The sequence below is a fragment of the Chiloscyllium plagiosum genome, unplaced genomic scaffold (genome assembly GCF_037043375.1).
Source record: "Chiloscyllium plagiosum isolate Xiang-an unplaced genomic scaffold, Cpla_swu_hap1 HiC_scaffold_37, whole genome shotgun sequence".
Lineage (NCBI taxonomy): Eukaryota > Metazoa > Chordata > Chondrichthyes > Orectolobiformes > Hemiscylliidae > Chiloscyllium > Chiloscyllium plagiosum.
In genome coordinates, this window is record NW_028270175.1 from 35,832,690 (window position 1) to 35,849,898 (window position 17,209).

Genomic DNA, 17,209 nt, shown 5'->3' on the forward strand with positions numbered 1-17,209 from the left:
AATAAAGTGTATCACTGGATAAAACACAGTAGGTCAGGCAGCATCCAAGGAGCAGGAGATTCGATGTTTTGTGCCTGCCCCTTCATCAGGTCATGCCTGAAATATTGACTCTCCTGCTCCTTGGATGCTGCCTGACCTGCTGTGCTTTTTCCAGCAGTACCCTTTATCAACTTTGACTCTACAGCATTTGCCATCCTCACTATCTCCTAAACCTCTCTAAGGTCACCTCTCAGCCTCCAACGCTCCAGGGAAAACAGCCCCAGCCTATTCAGCCTCTCCCTATAGCTCAAGCCCTCTAATCCTGGCAACATCCTTGTAAATCTGAGACCCAGATTTGAACACAGTATTCTGAAAGCGGCCTTACCAGTGTCCTGTACAGCCACAGCATGACCTGTCAATTACCTGTACATGATGGTCTTATTCCTGTAAAATATCAAAGAAGCTACTTTGGAAGAATTTCCACTTTCTGAAACCACACTCGTTGCCTTTTATTAGGTTCACTTTTTATTCTTAAATTTGCTCATGATGGTTATTTTGCCAGTTATTGATATAAAAGCAAAGGGTTGAGTAACAGAAATCAGACCATTTCCTGATTTCACCATTCAGAAACCTCTTAATCCCACAATGTTTTCAATTCAGTTAGATGTAAGCAAGTTTCAGAAAACTGCCTCACTAGGGAAGCCCGAGGTAGCAACAGGAGTATGCAGGCGATGAGGTGGACTGCTTAAAAGGCTTGTCTCTGTTCTTGGAGACATTGAAACCATCTTCTACATGGTTATTAGGCCCCTTGGTCCTTGACCCCTCGCTTACCTCTTTCCATTCTCCTTCCATGTATGCTCATATCTCATGCCCTCTCTCTACTCTGTCAAATCTACTGCACATCCCAATGTCCACCTCCATCTGTCTCCATAGCCCTTCCATCACCTTTATGTCCCTTCCATTACCTTAATCCAAATCTTCACCTTCCAGTACCCAACATGTACAGACCTGGTGAGTCATTGCTAACTTTGTAAAGTCTTTTAAATGCTCCTGAAACTGATACACCAAGGAACACAACTTTGAAAAACTCCTTTTTTCACTGTACCCATCTGAGTACATGTGCCAATAAAGCTAATTCAATTCAATTCAATTTTGAAAAATAACTCCTCATCTTAGATCTTTATAAAAAATAATCAATCGACTGCCGCCAAACAGCATGATACAAATTTTAATCCCTTTAGCACCCCTTAGTCCCATCCAAAGAAACAAGTAGGCAGTGGAAAAATCATATATAAGAAAGCTAGAATTCCTTTACAATTTCTGCACCCAGTTTCCTCCTGAGCTGAGTTCAACAGTTATTTTTGGAGCTATGCCAAGCATTCATTATGAGGCCTTCTGGAATAAACAGATGTTTGGTTTCTGGTGAGACAGATGCTGAGTGTTTGCATGCATGTATATGTTTTTGTGTGTTCTTGATAGTGGTGTAACAGAAATGTTAATTTGGCTGCCTGGCAGGAAAATCCATACCGATAGGATAACATACCTTGAAGATGACCTTATCGAGAGAGTCACGAAGATTCTGCAGCTTCAGTCTGTAACCTTGACAAGACATGTAACAGAGGGTGGCACGGTGGCTCAGTGGTTAGCACTGCTGCCTCACAGCACCAGGATCCCAGGTTTGATTCACCCTTGGGTGACTGACTTTGTGGAGCTTGCACATTCTCCCCTCGTTTGCGTGGGTTTCCTCCCACAGTCCAAAAATGTGCAGGTCAGGTGAATTGACCACCGTAAATTGCCCATAGTGTCAGGTGCATTAGTCAGAGGGAAATGGGTCTGGGTGGGTTACTCTTCGGAGGGTCGGTGTGGACTGGTTGGGCCGAAGGGCCTGTTTCCACATTGTAGGGAATCTAATCTAAACCTACCCTTCCTGACAGACCAGAAGAAGTAAGTGGTGTGGATTAAGTTTCCTTTTCAAAGTGTTTACAGATTTGTCTCCTTTGGGTGAGGAAGGATTATGTGCCTTTGGGTTACATGCTATTTAAGCTACCCATCTCCCACATCGTTCTACCATTTATATATGAGGCATGTTGCAAATATTGACTGTAATATTTAGTCCAGTATCAGAGGGAAACTACTTGTGAACAAATGCTGAAATGCTTTTGTTATGATGTACAGTAGTATCAGACATTTTACCAGCCTTAGGAGTAGGATTTATGATTTCAAAGAGAAGGCTTGACTATGAACATCCTTGTACTTGCAATGGTATTTACATTTCATTGTCAGGTGTGTTGAAGTATATTGCTGCACAATATGTTGTGCATATTTTTGCATGATTGACTTGTGAATTCCAGATGTGCAAATGCTTTTCTTAAAAAATCATAATGTTTCAACGAAAGCAAATACTGAACACCTCTAGCATTGTGAATTCTGTCACGATGAGCCCTGTTAATGAGTAGGGTAACCAACAGGCAACACCTGATTCCGTGGGTGATGTACAGAGTTACCATTAACACATAAAAGAACATCTCTGTCAACCTCATTTGCAAACACTGACTTTGAATGATGTATTTTTTATTTAAATTGTTAGTGACATATCAGTGTTGCTGATAAAACCGGCATTTATTTCTGCCTGTAATTGGCTTTGGAGAGTGGCGATGAGTTACCTTCATTGCTGCAGTCTCCATGGTGTTGGATTTCCCACAGTGGTGTTAAATTTGGATGTTCCAGGATTTTGACTCAGACCAATAGGTGGTCAGTAATATCTTCCCAAGTCAGGACTGTGATGGGAATGGACATCTAATAATCATAGAAACCCTACAGTTCAGAAAGAGGCCATTCAGCCCATTGAGTCTGTACTGACCCTCTGAAGAGCATCCTACCCAAACCCAGCCCCTTACTCTTTCACCCTGCACTTGCCATGGCCGGTCCAACAAGACCGCACATCTTCAGACTTATTGAGTGATAACGCTTACTTCTTTGGATGCCATTTACAGGACTGTAACCTGATTCTATATCACAGAATCATTATGGTACAACAGGATGCCATTTGGTCCATCATGCTTGCACTGGCTTATGTGTAGGTGCATTTGCACACACAACCACTGCCAAGGTCAGTCTCCAGATCCCCAGCATTGAGAAGGCACATTGTGTGTTGTAGTGATCTAATCCTGGATCCATCATTTTAAATTAACAACTGAAAAGTAGTGATGGAAAGCTAGGTAAATGACGGTTTTGAAAAAAAAATGAATGCTAATTAAAGATGTAATTGCAATTTCCTAATTGTGTGGGCAGCACCCTCTGTAGTGCAAGTTGGTGAGAGCATAAATTAGTGCTTTTCGTCAAGTTTTTTTTATTCATACAATTAATGCAAATGAATCTTTAGTATACTTCACAGCATCTTCATGCCCTTAGGAACTGACTTCCCCCATCCTGCCATTTACTGAAATGGGAGCGACTGGTTTTGCTTCACCCTCACTGATCTTCCATTCCCAGCCAGAGAGTGGCCAGCTTTATTTCACGGGAAGGAAGATGCTGCACAATGATGGCCAAAACTGGTATTGATCTAACACTTCGGGAGGATTGTATATGTCTGGCTAAGCCTGACTCTGCAGAAGTTGGCGTTTGGTTATGACAACTCTGTCTCCTTTGTTCCTTGAAGTTAACGTGCTTTTTGCTTTCTGATGTCGTTGCAGCCTTTGAAGTGTTGCAGCAATACCATATTCCCCATGCTTGACCGTTAGTCATTCAGTAACCCACCAACCCCCATCTCCCAAAAGGACGCTCCTGCAGAAGAAGCCTTTTGCTCTTTTTGATATTATGTAGTTGGCTGTAAGTCCTACCTCACCCTGTTTCTGTCTACTATGGGGTAATCTATCCCTTACATGGCGAGAAAATGCCAAGGTGTTTAACATATGAGCGTAAGAACAAAGTGAACATGAAATGGGAGAAGTGATGTAAATCCCTATGGAAAAGAGAGATTTTAGGAGAGTTTTCATAAGAGGCTGTGAGAGGGTGACACAATGGCTCAGTGGTTAGCACTGCTGCCTCACAGCGCCAAGGACCCGGGTTTGATTCCATCCTTGGGTGACTGTCTGTGTGGACATTCTCCCCGTGTCTGCGTGCATTTCCTCCGGGTGCTCTGGTTTCCTCGCAATAGTCCAAACATGTTCAGGTTACATGGACTGGCCATGCTAAATTAACAATAGTGCTCAGGGATATACAGGTTAGATGGATAAATCATGGGAAATACAGGGTTACAGAAATACAGTAGGGGGATGGGTCTGTGTGGGATGCTGTACAGAGGGTCAGTATGGACTCGATGGGCTGAATGACCTGCTTCCTCACTGTAGGGATTCCATGAGAGGAGGCCGCGATGAGGGAGTTTCATCAGGAAAGACCAAGTGGCTGCAGTTTTTACCACCCAGTTAAAGAGAGAAATGTAGACAAAACCTGAAATGAGGGAATGGGGTGCAGAGATGAGATATGAGGCTGAAGAATGTTTTGAAGCTAGAGTAATGGGTGGATCACAGAGAAAGGTATAGATGCTGTTTAGGATTCAAACTTTAATGCATTAGGAGGTTATCTCGGCTGTGTCTTTGAGCAGAGGCAGTGAGCAATGGATGAGTGGGTCTTTTTACAGGACTGGTATGAATGAAGTAAATAATGGTGGAGTGATAGCATTCCCACCACTGATGTAGCTAGTAGTGGGTTCAAGCCCCACTCTGAACACACTGTCTCACAGCGGGGTTCGATTCCAGCCTCGGGCGACTGTCTGTGTGGAGTTTACACATTCGCCCCGTGTCTGTGTGGGTTTCCTCTGGGTGCTCTGGATTCCTCCTACAGTAGGAGAAAGTGAGGACTGCAGATGCTGGAGATCAGAGCTGAAAATGTGTTGCTGGAAAAGCGCAGCAGGTCAGGCAGCATCCAAGGAGCAGGATAATCAACGTTTCGGGCATAAGCCCCTTTTCAGGAATGAGCCTTTCTTCATGAGCCTTTCCTGAAGAAGGGCTCATGCCCGAAACGTCGATTGTCCTGCTCCTTGGATGCTGCCTGACCTGCTGCGCTTTTCCAGCACACATTTTCAGCATTCCTCCCACAGTCCAAAGATGTGCAAGTTAGGTTGTAGAGGCATGGGAAATGTTGAGTTACAGGGATAGGATGCAGGGGTGGGTCTGGGTTCTTCGCAGGGATGGTGTGGACTCAATGGGCCAAATGGCTTGCTTCCACACTGTAGGGATTCTATGACACTTCTCATGAGCTGAGGCAAAATAGGAGATTTTACGCAAATGTTAAAAGAAGGGGCTGTAAAATTCCAGAAAATGGGAAGGTTATGGTTATGTGAGTTCATTAAAATGTTAAAAATCGGAATGTCAATCCAAACCTGCTCACTTCTGGTTAAAGCAGAGCTAAGGGGCTGGTGCCCACTTTGATTCAAGGACTTAGTTTTTTTTTAGATTAGATTACTTACAGTGTGGAAACAGGCCCTTCGGCCCAACAAGTCCACAACGACCCACCCAGAACCATTCCCCTACATTTACCCCTTCACCTAACACTACAGGCAATTTAACTTGGCCAATTCACCTGACCTGCACATTTTTGGACTGTGGGAGGAAACCGGAGCACCCGGAGGAAACCCACACAGACACGGGGAGAACGTGCAAACTCCACACAGAGAGTCGCCTGAGGCAGGAATTGAATCCGGGTCTCTGGCGCTGTGAGGCCGCAGTGCTAACCACTGTGCCACCGTGCCGTATTGTATTAAGACTGAGTGCCACTGTTTCAGATTTCTTCTGGCTGTAAGATGGAAGAGAAAAATTAATTTGTTGTGTTGAAGGCACAGTAGCCGACACACAGGTTATTTTCTCGCCCTGGAAAGTGAATGATGAGACAATGAGTGAAGAGGGTAAGCATGGCTATCCAGGTGAATCATCTGTCCACATGACAACTTCAGCAAAGGCTGTCTGTCTTTTGCTGACTGATTGGTGTGATTTTTCAAAGCTTCTCAATGTAACGCCATCCATCTCTGAGCTCCAGCCTCACTATTTCAAAGAGCTTTTCATCATTTTATCATCGGAAGTGAGCAGCCCTGCTGTATCAATTAGACAACCGAAGTACTTTGAAAATATTCAGTGGTTTCTTTGACAACTGGATTGAAATTTTGTTATCCCACTGGTGAGCTTATATCAAGCCAGTTTATTTTTCAATTAAAACTAAAGTGAGATTTGAAACCATTCCAATTTTTGGAAGTAGTGCAGAAAGACCTGAAGTTGAAAACGATTTACATTTTCCTTTGACTGTACATGGACATTTCCATCATCCAGCCTTGCCAGTGCGTGACGATCACGCAGAGACAGATTGTCTCCAATCATCTGGACAGCAAACTTCCTATGAGCTCCATGGACAGGAGTTGTAGCTGTCTTCCCCTACCACTGCTTCAGGAGTGTACTCACTGGCAAACTTGCCAGGGGGCAAGGCCAGCTGAGATGCCCATCTCAGGAACCAGTTCACCACCCTGAACTGGATATTAAATGTAGAGGTGGTCTATTTAATTGGCTATTTCTCAAATCATTCCCTGTGTCGGCTCGCTCATTAGGATCAGGAGCTGGCTGTAGATTGTACAACTGAAAACATTCTGAGGAGAAATAGATTTTTCCTGACTGTGTTCACTGTAGCCATCAAACAGGACACCTCTCCTGCCTGTGATTGAATTACATATCACCAGACTTTATTCATAAATCTAACCAGGTCTTCTCATCAGGGTTCGGTCAACACCTAGACCACTGAGAGGAGGATTTAAAATGTCAAGAATAAGATGGAAGAGGGAGGAGCAGTGTGTAAAAGAAAAGCAAAATTTTCACAGTTGTCATACCATTGGCAAAGGGGCTGATCAGGATGAACACAGGATGGATGTTACTCTTCATTGGTGACAGTGTTCAACTTTGGAAAGGGTGTTGTTTTATACCATGGAGTCCGGTTCTAGTTTGAATTTCTCCTGAATCTGAGTGCTGGGTTGGGCAGATGCAGTATCGCAATGCCTTCAAGTTGCCAATATTGTCTGGGTAAAGGCTTGTTAGGTTATGTTGACTTGATGTCACCATCTGGAACCTTTGGTATTGGAATTGAAAAAAAGATTGTTATCTCAAAGATTGTAATGGTACATTGATAGCATGCACATCAACCAATGATAAACTTATAGAGTCATACAGCATGGAAACAGACCTTTCAGTTCAACTAGTCCACACTGGCCATTATCTCAAACAAAACTAGTCCCACTTGCCTGTATTTAACCTATATACTTCCAAACCTTTCGTATTCACAAACTTATCTAAATGTCCTTTAAATTTTATAACATCCACCACTTCCTCTGACAGTTCATCCACACATGAACCATCAAAGAATTGCCTCTCATGTCCTTTTATAAAAACCTTTCTCCTTACCTCAAAAATATGGCCCTTTATTTTAACTCTCCCACCCAAGAGAAATGGCTTTTGCTGTTTACCTTATCTATGCCCCTCATGATTTTATAAACCTCTATAAGGTCACCCCTCAACCTCCTATGCTCTAGTGAAAAAAGTGCCAGCCTATTTTTATAACTCAAACCCTCCATTTCCGGCAACAGTCTGGTAAATCTTTTCTGAACCCTCCCCAATTTAATAATATCCTGCCTCTAACAGGCTGACCAGAACTACACACAGCATTCCAAAAGGGGCCTTAATGTCCTGTCCAATCTCAGTATGACTTCCCAACTCCTATACTCAAAGGAGTGAGCAGTTAGGCAAGCATGCCACTCGCCTTCTTCACCACCTGGTCTATCCATGATGCAAATTTCAAAGGATTATATACATGAACCCCTCAACCTCTCTGTTCTACAATGCTACCCAGGGCCCCACCACTAAGTGTATAAGTCTGTTTGCTTTTAGATGGTCCTGCAATATCAATTATGCAAAGAGTTGCAAGTGTCTATTCTCTGTAGTTGTATTGACATTTATCAGGATAGTCCAGTACAAAGACTATGTGGGCTACACCAAATTGTGTCAATTTCCTGATTACATCTCAGGCAAGATGCATGAAAGGATAATATTTGAACAGGCACTTGTGTCCACTTTGGCATACAGTATATTTCATGTCAACTTCTTCAGTCTCTCTGACATGTCCATGTGGTTTGTCTTGTCTGACTGGAATCTGCAAGCTGCAACATTGCAGATACCTCTTGGACTTCATTGAGATTAATGCAAGCCATGCATGGAAATGTGGAACCATCTTTGATGTTGTTGCTTGGGTGGCTCCTCCTTACACAGCCTTGCTGAAATCACAGTCCATACTTGTGCTTCAATATCTATCAACAAATTCATTGATCTTTTCACATGACAGCTAATAGTACGACCTGAACTCCAGCCTGTGGTTCCCCAAGTTGACTCAGACTTTAAATGGATCTTTGAGAAATCGAAAAATTTAGGTAGGATTTTTATGGTCATCATTAAAACTATTGGAAGATTCTATTCTTTTTCAATCCTATTTTTCCCAAAGGGATAAGAAGTTCTACTGTGATGTTTTTTAAAAAATTATCTATTGTTTACTTCATTGATCATTTATTCTCTATTTGAAGAATTGAAATTCTGACAGTGTGTGATTGGAGTGAGGGTCCATATTCAGATGCTTCCTTTTCATTCTTACTGTGTAGCTGTTTACCAAATCAGAGCTATCCTGGACATCTCGTCAATTGCTTTATCTTTAAATTGAACAGTCTCCCTTTTTCCTTGTTAAAAGAGAGCAAGAGAGGGCATATTCTTCCTCCATTGTAGTTCAGTACAGGTTGTAACCTTTAGTCTTCACTGTGAAAGTGTAAACATCAGCTCTGAACTTGACAGATGATGAGTGACTGGAAAGAAAATAACAGCCTACAATTGCCATTGCGGCTATCACCTCTACAGCCTTTGGTACAAACTTGCTGCAGCTGGCTTTCAATGCCTTCTTGCTGCCTTTATGATGTGATGTGATTCGCTGTCTGTTAACCCACATGATATACACCATGGAGATTCGGGTTCTTACTGAAACAAAGGTTTGGAAGTTTATTAATGACTAACTATGAAGGTTGATATAACATTTCAGCCTTCCACCTCAAATCTGTTTGCTATGCTTGTTTGTATTGTTATAACATTTAATATACAGCTGATTGGTTAACTGACTGCTTCCTTAATTAACTGGCTGAGTGATGGCTTACTGTATGACTGTTGTACAGAGTGTAAGATGGAGATAGCTTGTATTACAATGTCATATTGTAATGTCGTCTAGCTGCCTTACAAATATAGTCCCTTTCTGAGATCAGTACAGTAATCCAACGTACAAAGAACAAAGAACAAAGAAAAGTTACAGCCAGGAACAGGCCCTTCGGCCCTCCAAGCCTGAGCCGATCCAACTGTACTGTCTAAACCTGTCAGGCGATTCCTAAGCATCTGTATCCCTCTACTCCCCACCTACTCATGCATTTACCCAGACGCATCTTAAATGAATCTACCGTGCATACCTCTACCACCTCTGCTAGCAAGGCGTTCCAAATGCCCACCACCCTCTGTGTGAAGTACTTGCCACGTGTATCCCCCTTAAACTTTCCACCTCTCATGTCTCTATCTCTATAATGCTCTGAGATATTTTACTGATAGCATCCCTGATATTAATCACTCTACCGCTCAACTAAGCTCTGGAATTCCTTCCCTATACTCCTCCACCTCCTACCCCTCACTTCCCCTTTAAAATGTTCATCAGTAAATGTTTATTAATCAACGTTTTTTGCCACCTATCCTAATATGTGGCTCAGTATCAAGGTTTGCTTTATAATTCTCCTGAGAAACATCTTGAAATTGTTCATTATGTTATAGGTACTATAAAATACAAGATGTCGTTGTATTGCTTGGTCTTATTCATGTAAATTTATTATTCAATTATACAGTTGTATTAACTGATTCAATAACCTTGACAGAAAGGGAAATGTTTCAAGAACTACAGTCGGAATGTGCTTCCTACCTCCTAAATCGTTTGCAAGAAAGGAACTTAAATTTAAAATTAATTTTAGCTCCTTATGGGGACTTGAGAAACATTTTATACCTTAGTTCGAGACCCTGACACAGGGGGTCAAGTGTGATGTCTGACCCCACACTCTGTTTGATGGAGGCATCTAATTGATGGGCTATTGAATAGCCAGAGGACACTATTGTCTTCCGAACAAGAGTGCTCCCAAAACTAGAAGGCTGATCCAACATGAAATAAACTGCAGCCCATTATTGGAGGTAAGGGAGAGACAGCAATCCCACTCTCAAAACCAGAAATTACATAGGCCTCAACTGCTGTGCCACTGTTCTGAAGGGGAAACAGCTGTTGTGACCAACTTGGCAGGGGACAGGGCCTTGAAAAGATTTCTGGTGCGCTGGAGTCCAATCTGCCAATGGGAGGTTCTCTCCAGACAGCTTCAATGCTCCCAGTACCACGTGGGTGCAGAACAATAGGCCAAAGCTATAGCTGGCCTCAGATAACAGGCCACAAAATATTCTTAATGAACTACACATAGCTTTGTGGGCTGATGACCATTCTGCCCCTGAAAGTCCTGACCTCAAACGTAACCTTTCCATCGCCAATTATTAGTTTGTCGAATAGTGTACATAATAAGCCTGGCCTTCGTGCCTCACACTGCCTCTGTTCACTTCAATGGTCAGAGCTTTGCTAAAGCACTTTAGGCCAGAATCCGGGATTGTGGTCATAGCTGTGACTGGAAGAAATCATCACTATTGCTTACATTCTTCTGAATCAGTTTGAGTGATTTGCAGAGTCAAATAATTCACAGGCAAGCACTAAATCAAGCTGCTCCCAGGATGGTTTTGAATCGATCAATTTTTGTCTTGAAGATCTTAACTCCCACTGGAATACACATCAATGAGCTTCAGCAAAACTCTGGTATTTCACTCACATGCTCATTCTTCATTTATGCAAACATCAGCAGATGCTTCTACCATGGTTGCTGCACAATTCTATTTATAACCATAATGTCCAGGTGTACACTGTAACTGGGGTCTCTAACAGGAACAGAGCACATTATGATTTTTCACTATTCCAGCTCAGAAGCACACAAGTCCATTGCAGCACCCATTGAGATCAGACAAATATACTGAACATTTGACAGTGATTTACAATGCATGAACCCCCTAAGCTGAGTTAATATTGTACAGTAGAAGTTAAATTCTTTTATACAAATACCAGGGCGAGATTTTCTCATTAGAGTTTTCTCTCAGTCAACCATGCATCACAAAAACCTTCCTAGCTTCTGGCTGACTGCATTATTAGATTAGATTCCCTATAGTATAGGATCAGGTCCTTTGGCCCAACAAGTCCACACCGACTCTCCGAAGAGTAACCCACCCAGACCCATTTACCCCTGACTAATGCACTTAACACTACGGGCAATTTAGCATGGCCAATTCACCCAACCCGCACATCTTTGGATTGTGGGAGGAAACCAGAGCACCCGGAGGAAACCCTTGCAGACACAGGGAGAATGTGCAAATCCACACGACAGTTACCCGAGGCGGAAGTCAAACCCAGTTCCCTAGCAGTGTGAGACAGCAGTGCTGTCTACTGAGCGACCGTGCTGCCCCTTATATTTTAATGCAGTTAATGAATTTGTTTCAGACACCATTGTACCTTGTTACCTTTAGCCTCCAGGTGAAACAACTCCACAGAGGCCGGTATCCCATCAACAAGTCACCCTTTATTTACACGGAGAGAATTCTTGACATTGGTTCAGCTCCCTCCGAGTGAACAAAACCTCTGATGAACAGTCATCTAGACTTGAAATGTTAGCTTGCTCTCTCTCTATGGATGCTGCCTGACTCTCTGTGATCTCCAGCATTGGTTGTTTTCAGAACCTCTGACACTCCTGTTTATCTCAGTCAGCCAGGGCTCCCTGATTGGACCAGATTAAGAGCCCCACTCAGGGAACTCATACTCTGAGCTCCACCTGGCTGACCTTGTTACAATCATTATATTGGGTATTGAGTATCTTTTAACAGAATTAGGTACAAACAATTATTGCAAGAAAACTATAGATGGTGAGCAGTTGAATGAAATTTGAGATTGTACTCTGGAGCTTGAAACTCCAATGTTCTTCTGGCATATGTCTGCTGTAAAGACAGCCACTGGGGGATGTTGCAGTAGTTAGGGACTTAGAAAGCTATGTGCTCAACCTTTTTCCAGTTAAGTGTGAGTTGCATTGAGTTGAGTGGAGTAGCTTGTACCATCACAAGGCCCAGTGCGTTTTCTTGCTGTATCTTATCAAACCCATTTGATTCATTGCCCACCATGCCCGTATGGCACTGCTGGCATCTGGTTTGCAGCAGACCGTACCATGTACCACTCCCCAGAACGACCCACCACTCAGCAAATATCATGGAATTCACCAGTATCCCTTGCACCTGTGCCATCTTCAAAAGTCCATTGTGTACCTGGACAGGGACTGTCAGTCAGGAGTGGCAGACGGTTGATATTGGTGCTCCACTCTGTGGGCACCACTCTGGAGATCCTGCAGGATGAGGTTGTACAAGGGACGGTCTTCCTCTTGCCCCACAATTAGCATTGGAGGACATGGACCAGACCATGCCAGCCTGGTTAAAGAAACCTCGGCCCGGAGAAATGCCCAGAATAAGGTCAATGTCTTTCTCCACTCCATCAGCATTAATGCCACCATCTCTTGTTTGCTACCTCACACTCACTCTCTGTGTCTCTGCTATCCCATCTACCTCTCAGCTCACACTCTATCACTATCTCACTATTGCCTGCAACATCCTTCCTCACTCAGTGACTCCCAGCCCAGCCTCCACCACCACTCAACATGCATGCTCACTGCTGTCCTACTCACTCGATCAGAATACCACCTCACTTGTACCAAATGTAATACTTGTGCTCCCCATCTTTATCTCCCATATTCCCTTCTCCCCTCTCATTCCAGGAGGGAAACAGCCCACAATAAGGCAGAAAGAGTCAACGCGGGTGGTGAGCAGCCTCGCATTTGGTTCCTCATCTCTTATGAGGAAAGCGTCCTGCCTCTCAGGTCTCAGACTGCTGTTGGAGGCTGCCCTAGACTTACTCTGCCAATGAAGACAGTGTTAACATGAGCCTGATATCTCTGGCTGAGGGGCAAAATGTGCAAGGCAGGGATGTTGAGAATGCGTGAGGGTGAGCAAAGAGTTCAAAGATGCAGCCTGGCCCAATCCATAACCTGGGCATGTGTGTCCCTGAGCATACACTGTTCTTGCTGCAACATTACAGTGAGAGCTGCTGGTGGAACCTGACGGGCATGAATTTCAGCCCCTCAAAAATAGTATCCATGTAATAGTCAACTCCATAAATTTAATCTTAACACGTCATCAAAAAATTTTGATTATTACTCAAGTATATATGGTATTTACCTTCAAAACCTGAAAATATATTTGGTTGATGGATTTATTGTTTTATTTTAAAACATATTTGCATTTGTTTGGAAGCAATGAATCATCAAATCAAATTTCTGACCCAACAGAAATTGGGTCAGCCACCCATCTGTGGCATTCTGGGCCTAAATACTGAGGGATTAAAAGAACTGGTTAAAAGCTAGCAATGGTCTCTTTAGATAATGTATCAAATCCAGAGAAAATTACCTTAAACCTTTTTGCTGAATGGTAGTTTTTGAGCTGAGACATTAAATTTCAACACCAGCTGTCTCCTCTGAAGAGGTTCCTCTTGGTGCCCTGCAGCCAATGTTGTTCCCTCGACCATCGTCACAAACTAAAACAGATTGTCTCGTTGTCATCCCATTGTTGTTTGTGTATAGCTGGTCTGCTGAGTTTCTCGATATTACAACAGTGACACACTTACTTGGCTGCAAAGTGCTTTAGGAAATTCTGAGGTCATGGATGGCACTTTGCAAATGCACGTTACTTTTCTTTAAACATAGCGACCATATACCCCCATCAAATAACCATGTTCAAAGTGAATACGGGTCAGAGACACATTTACAGACCCAGTTTCTAGCCCACTCACCTTTTTTGAGTACTGGGTGCATTGGAAGTGCTGAATGAATCCTTTTTTCGGATTTATTAAATGCATTTCAAGATCATGAGCAGACTGGATAGAGTTGACAGGGAGAATCCATTTGCATGAAACAAAAATGAGATGGTATGCAAATGAAGCAAGTCTGATATGAGAAAAAAAGAAACTTTATGGGATAGTGAGTGGAATTTGGAAGGTACTGCCTCGAAGTGTGTTGGAGGCAGGTTCAATGGAGGCATTCAGAAGGACTTTGGATGTTTATAAGGATAGAAATGATGTTTAAGGTTGTGGGATAAGGCAGGAGATTGGAACTATGAAATAAAACCTGTGCAGGCTGAATGGGCTCTTTCCACCATTCTGTGGCTCTGTAAACAAGATGCAAACTCAAATAGCTACTTAAGGATATATTGACTGAATCTGAGCATCATACATTCATATTCCATCTTTTCCAATTTTACTTAATTGGCTGGTTACCCGGGCAACAGGGAAAGTCTACCAATGGATAACACATTGTATTAAATTCAGAATTTCAATAAACAGTTGATTTTTCAGTATTACCTCATCAAGATACTGTAATCCTACTATTGATTCAGGACAGTTTAGAATGGCACAAAGTAGACATAGCTGAGAAAAGCTATATTAATCTCAACTATCATCTAGAAAATAGTGCCAACACTTCTGTTATCCTTAAGGTATTTTTCAAGATTTTGACATTGACATGACTCCTCTGGGTGAGCTCTTATTCCTTATGATCCAAATAAATCCAAATCCATCTATCACTGCTTTTTGCCTGTGTTCTGCCAGCAGGTTCTTAATCTAGTTCAACAAATAATACAAACTCCAGAGGCTTTGATCTTGTAAAGGATCCCTGTGTGTGATACATTATTGAAAGCTTTTTGGGAGTCAGCAGTGATTACTTGGCTTCCCTCATCAACCACCTTCTTAACTCCTTCAAAAAATACCATTAGTTTCCTTAAGATATAACCTCCTCTTAAGAAGTCATGTTGGCTGTCCTGAATGTGCGTATCTCTATCCATTCATTCTGTACTGTAACCCCAAAGGGTTACTGCACAACATATGTGGCACAGTGGTTAGCACTGCTGCCTCAAAGAGCCAGAGACCCGGGTTCAATTCCCGCCTCAGGCAACTGTCTGTATGGAGTTTACACATTCTCCCACTGTTTCCTCCCACTGTCCAAAAAAATGTGCAGGCTAGGTGAACTGGCCATGCTAAATTGCCTGTAGTGTTAGGTGAAAGGATAAATGTAGGGGGGTGGGTTGGTCTTCAGAGGGTCGGTGTGGACTTGTTGGGCCGAAGGACCTGTTTCCACACTGTAAGTAATCTAATATGTCCATCTTCTTGAGGAGATACCATCCAGGCCAACGTTTCCATCTATTTTCAAGTTGCTATTGTTAGATCTAACAGAATATGTTAATCTATTTTGATTTTCCTAATTTTATTGAAATGGTTCAATTGGAATAGTAGAGCATTCTGTTTGAGTGTGTATTAAAGCAAATATTAATTGAACATTTCATTCATATAAGCTGACGCCTTTCTAAGTTGGCCTGTAGCATTTTTCAACAGTCTAATGCAGTATTTGAGAGAGTTCACATAACTTATCCAACTACTTTCATAGTCGTTTATAGTCTCCTTACCCATCGGCCTGTCAGCTGATCTTGGATTCTTCAACAGACCCTTTTAGTCAACTGTGTTTCATCAAGTACTAGATGTAATTAACATACAAAAACGTTTCTGTTTACATCTTTCGTTTCCTCTGTACATGGCTTGTTTCCCACCCAGACTTTTTCCTGTCATACTTCCTTGTTTTAACTTTGGATACACTGTGCATATTTGTTTGTCACCTATTTATATATCTTGTTGTTAAAGACTTTCCATTTATATTCTATATCATTCCCACAAGCAGTAATAGGGTAGTCAGTTTCCCCTAGAGGATGCAAAACATTTGTCAAATGGAACTAGCATTCCAGGGAAAACTTCAAGATATGTCGAGAATATATTATTTACCTGGGGGTATAAAAATAATCCCTTCATATTTTAAGAAAATGTGACTTGTTGCATCTTCTCATTTTCCGAGCTCGGATCTTTTTTTTTATATGTGTTTGCCTGTTGCATTCCTTTGAGTCCTAGAAGACAATGGCCACATTATTGACCAAAACCATTGAAGAAATTCCTTTCCGGTGTTTACTCTGAGAATGTCTGAGCCATTCAAATCAGAAAGCTCTCAATTTTATTCAGCATTGATTAGGTTGTCTCAATTTAGGGTATTTAGATGCTATAGATGGCCCCTTCTCATTGCCCTGGGATCCTGCTCCTTGTCATCACTGTCCAGTTGTCATCATTAGATCGTTGGTAGATTCAATCTTTAATGGATAAAAGTACTGTTTGGCCAGAATTGGGATTCATTGCAAAATAATCTTCTGCCGCTCCCATGGCCAAAAAGCATTGCTTGGGACAAGGTACAACGCTGGGGGTAATCAGAGTCCAGGAGTCAATGCCTTCAGGAGAGGAGAGTGAAGGGGTGAAAATTGGTGAGAGACAAAGTTTGGAACCAAGTAAGTGTAATTAGAGGCCAATCAAATTCATTTAGTAAGCAACAATCAAATATGTGTTCTTGGGTCATTGCCTAGAAATGCTCAGTATTTGAGAAGTGACCTTGACATTCCTGTCAGGTTATAGTTCAGAATTTTAGTCACTAGTATCCCAAGTGAAAGTTTATTCCAAACGTTCATTTCTTTTCATGATCAGTTCACTATTATGAGAATTATTTAGTTATCATTACTTGTGGGAAGTTTATAATTTTACATAACCTTAGAGGAAGATAAGGTGAGAGAGTGAAGGCTAAAGGCAATCAATGCTGTATATAGGGGTCAGGATACTTGCCTGCCTGGCCTCTCAGTTAGAGAGTGACCAATGTTGCAAGCTGTGGTGGAGTGAAATCAAGCCACTCGTGTGCAACTATTTCAAATCAGGCAGGCTTGAGTCAGTCAGCAGAAATGGAGACTTTGTCTCCTGGGTGGGGGAATGGTGCGTCTTATTGAGATGAACACAAACAATTATTTGAATGGGAAAGATGGAATATATGCATCATTTTAAATTAAAAACAGAACAATGTAACAATCATTGGATGTAGGAATGTTGC

General features: G+C 42.3%; 1 protein-coding gene across 3 annotated transcripts in view; it reads left to right on the top strand.

The window, feature by feature from the left end:
- Positions 1–17,209, top strand: part of ajap1 (adherens junctions associated protein 1) — a 316,781-nt gene that overhangs the window by 265,291 nt on the left and 34,281 nt on the right. The gene's annotated exons all lie outside the window — the stretch shown is intronic.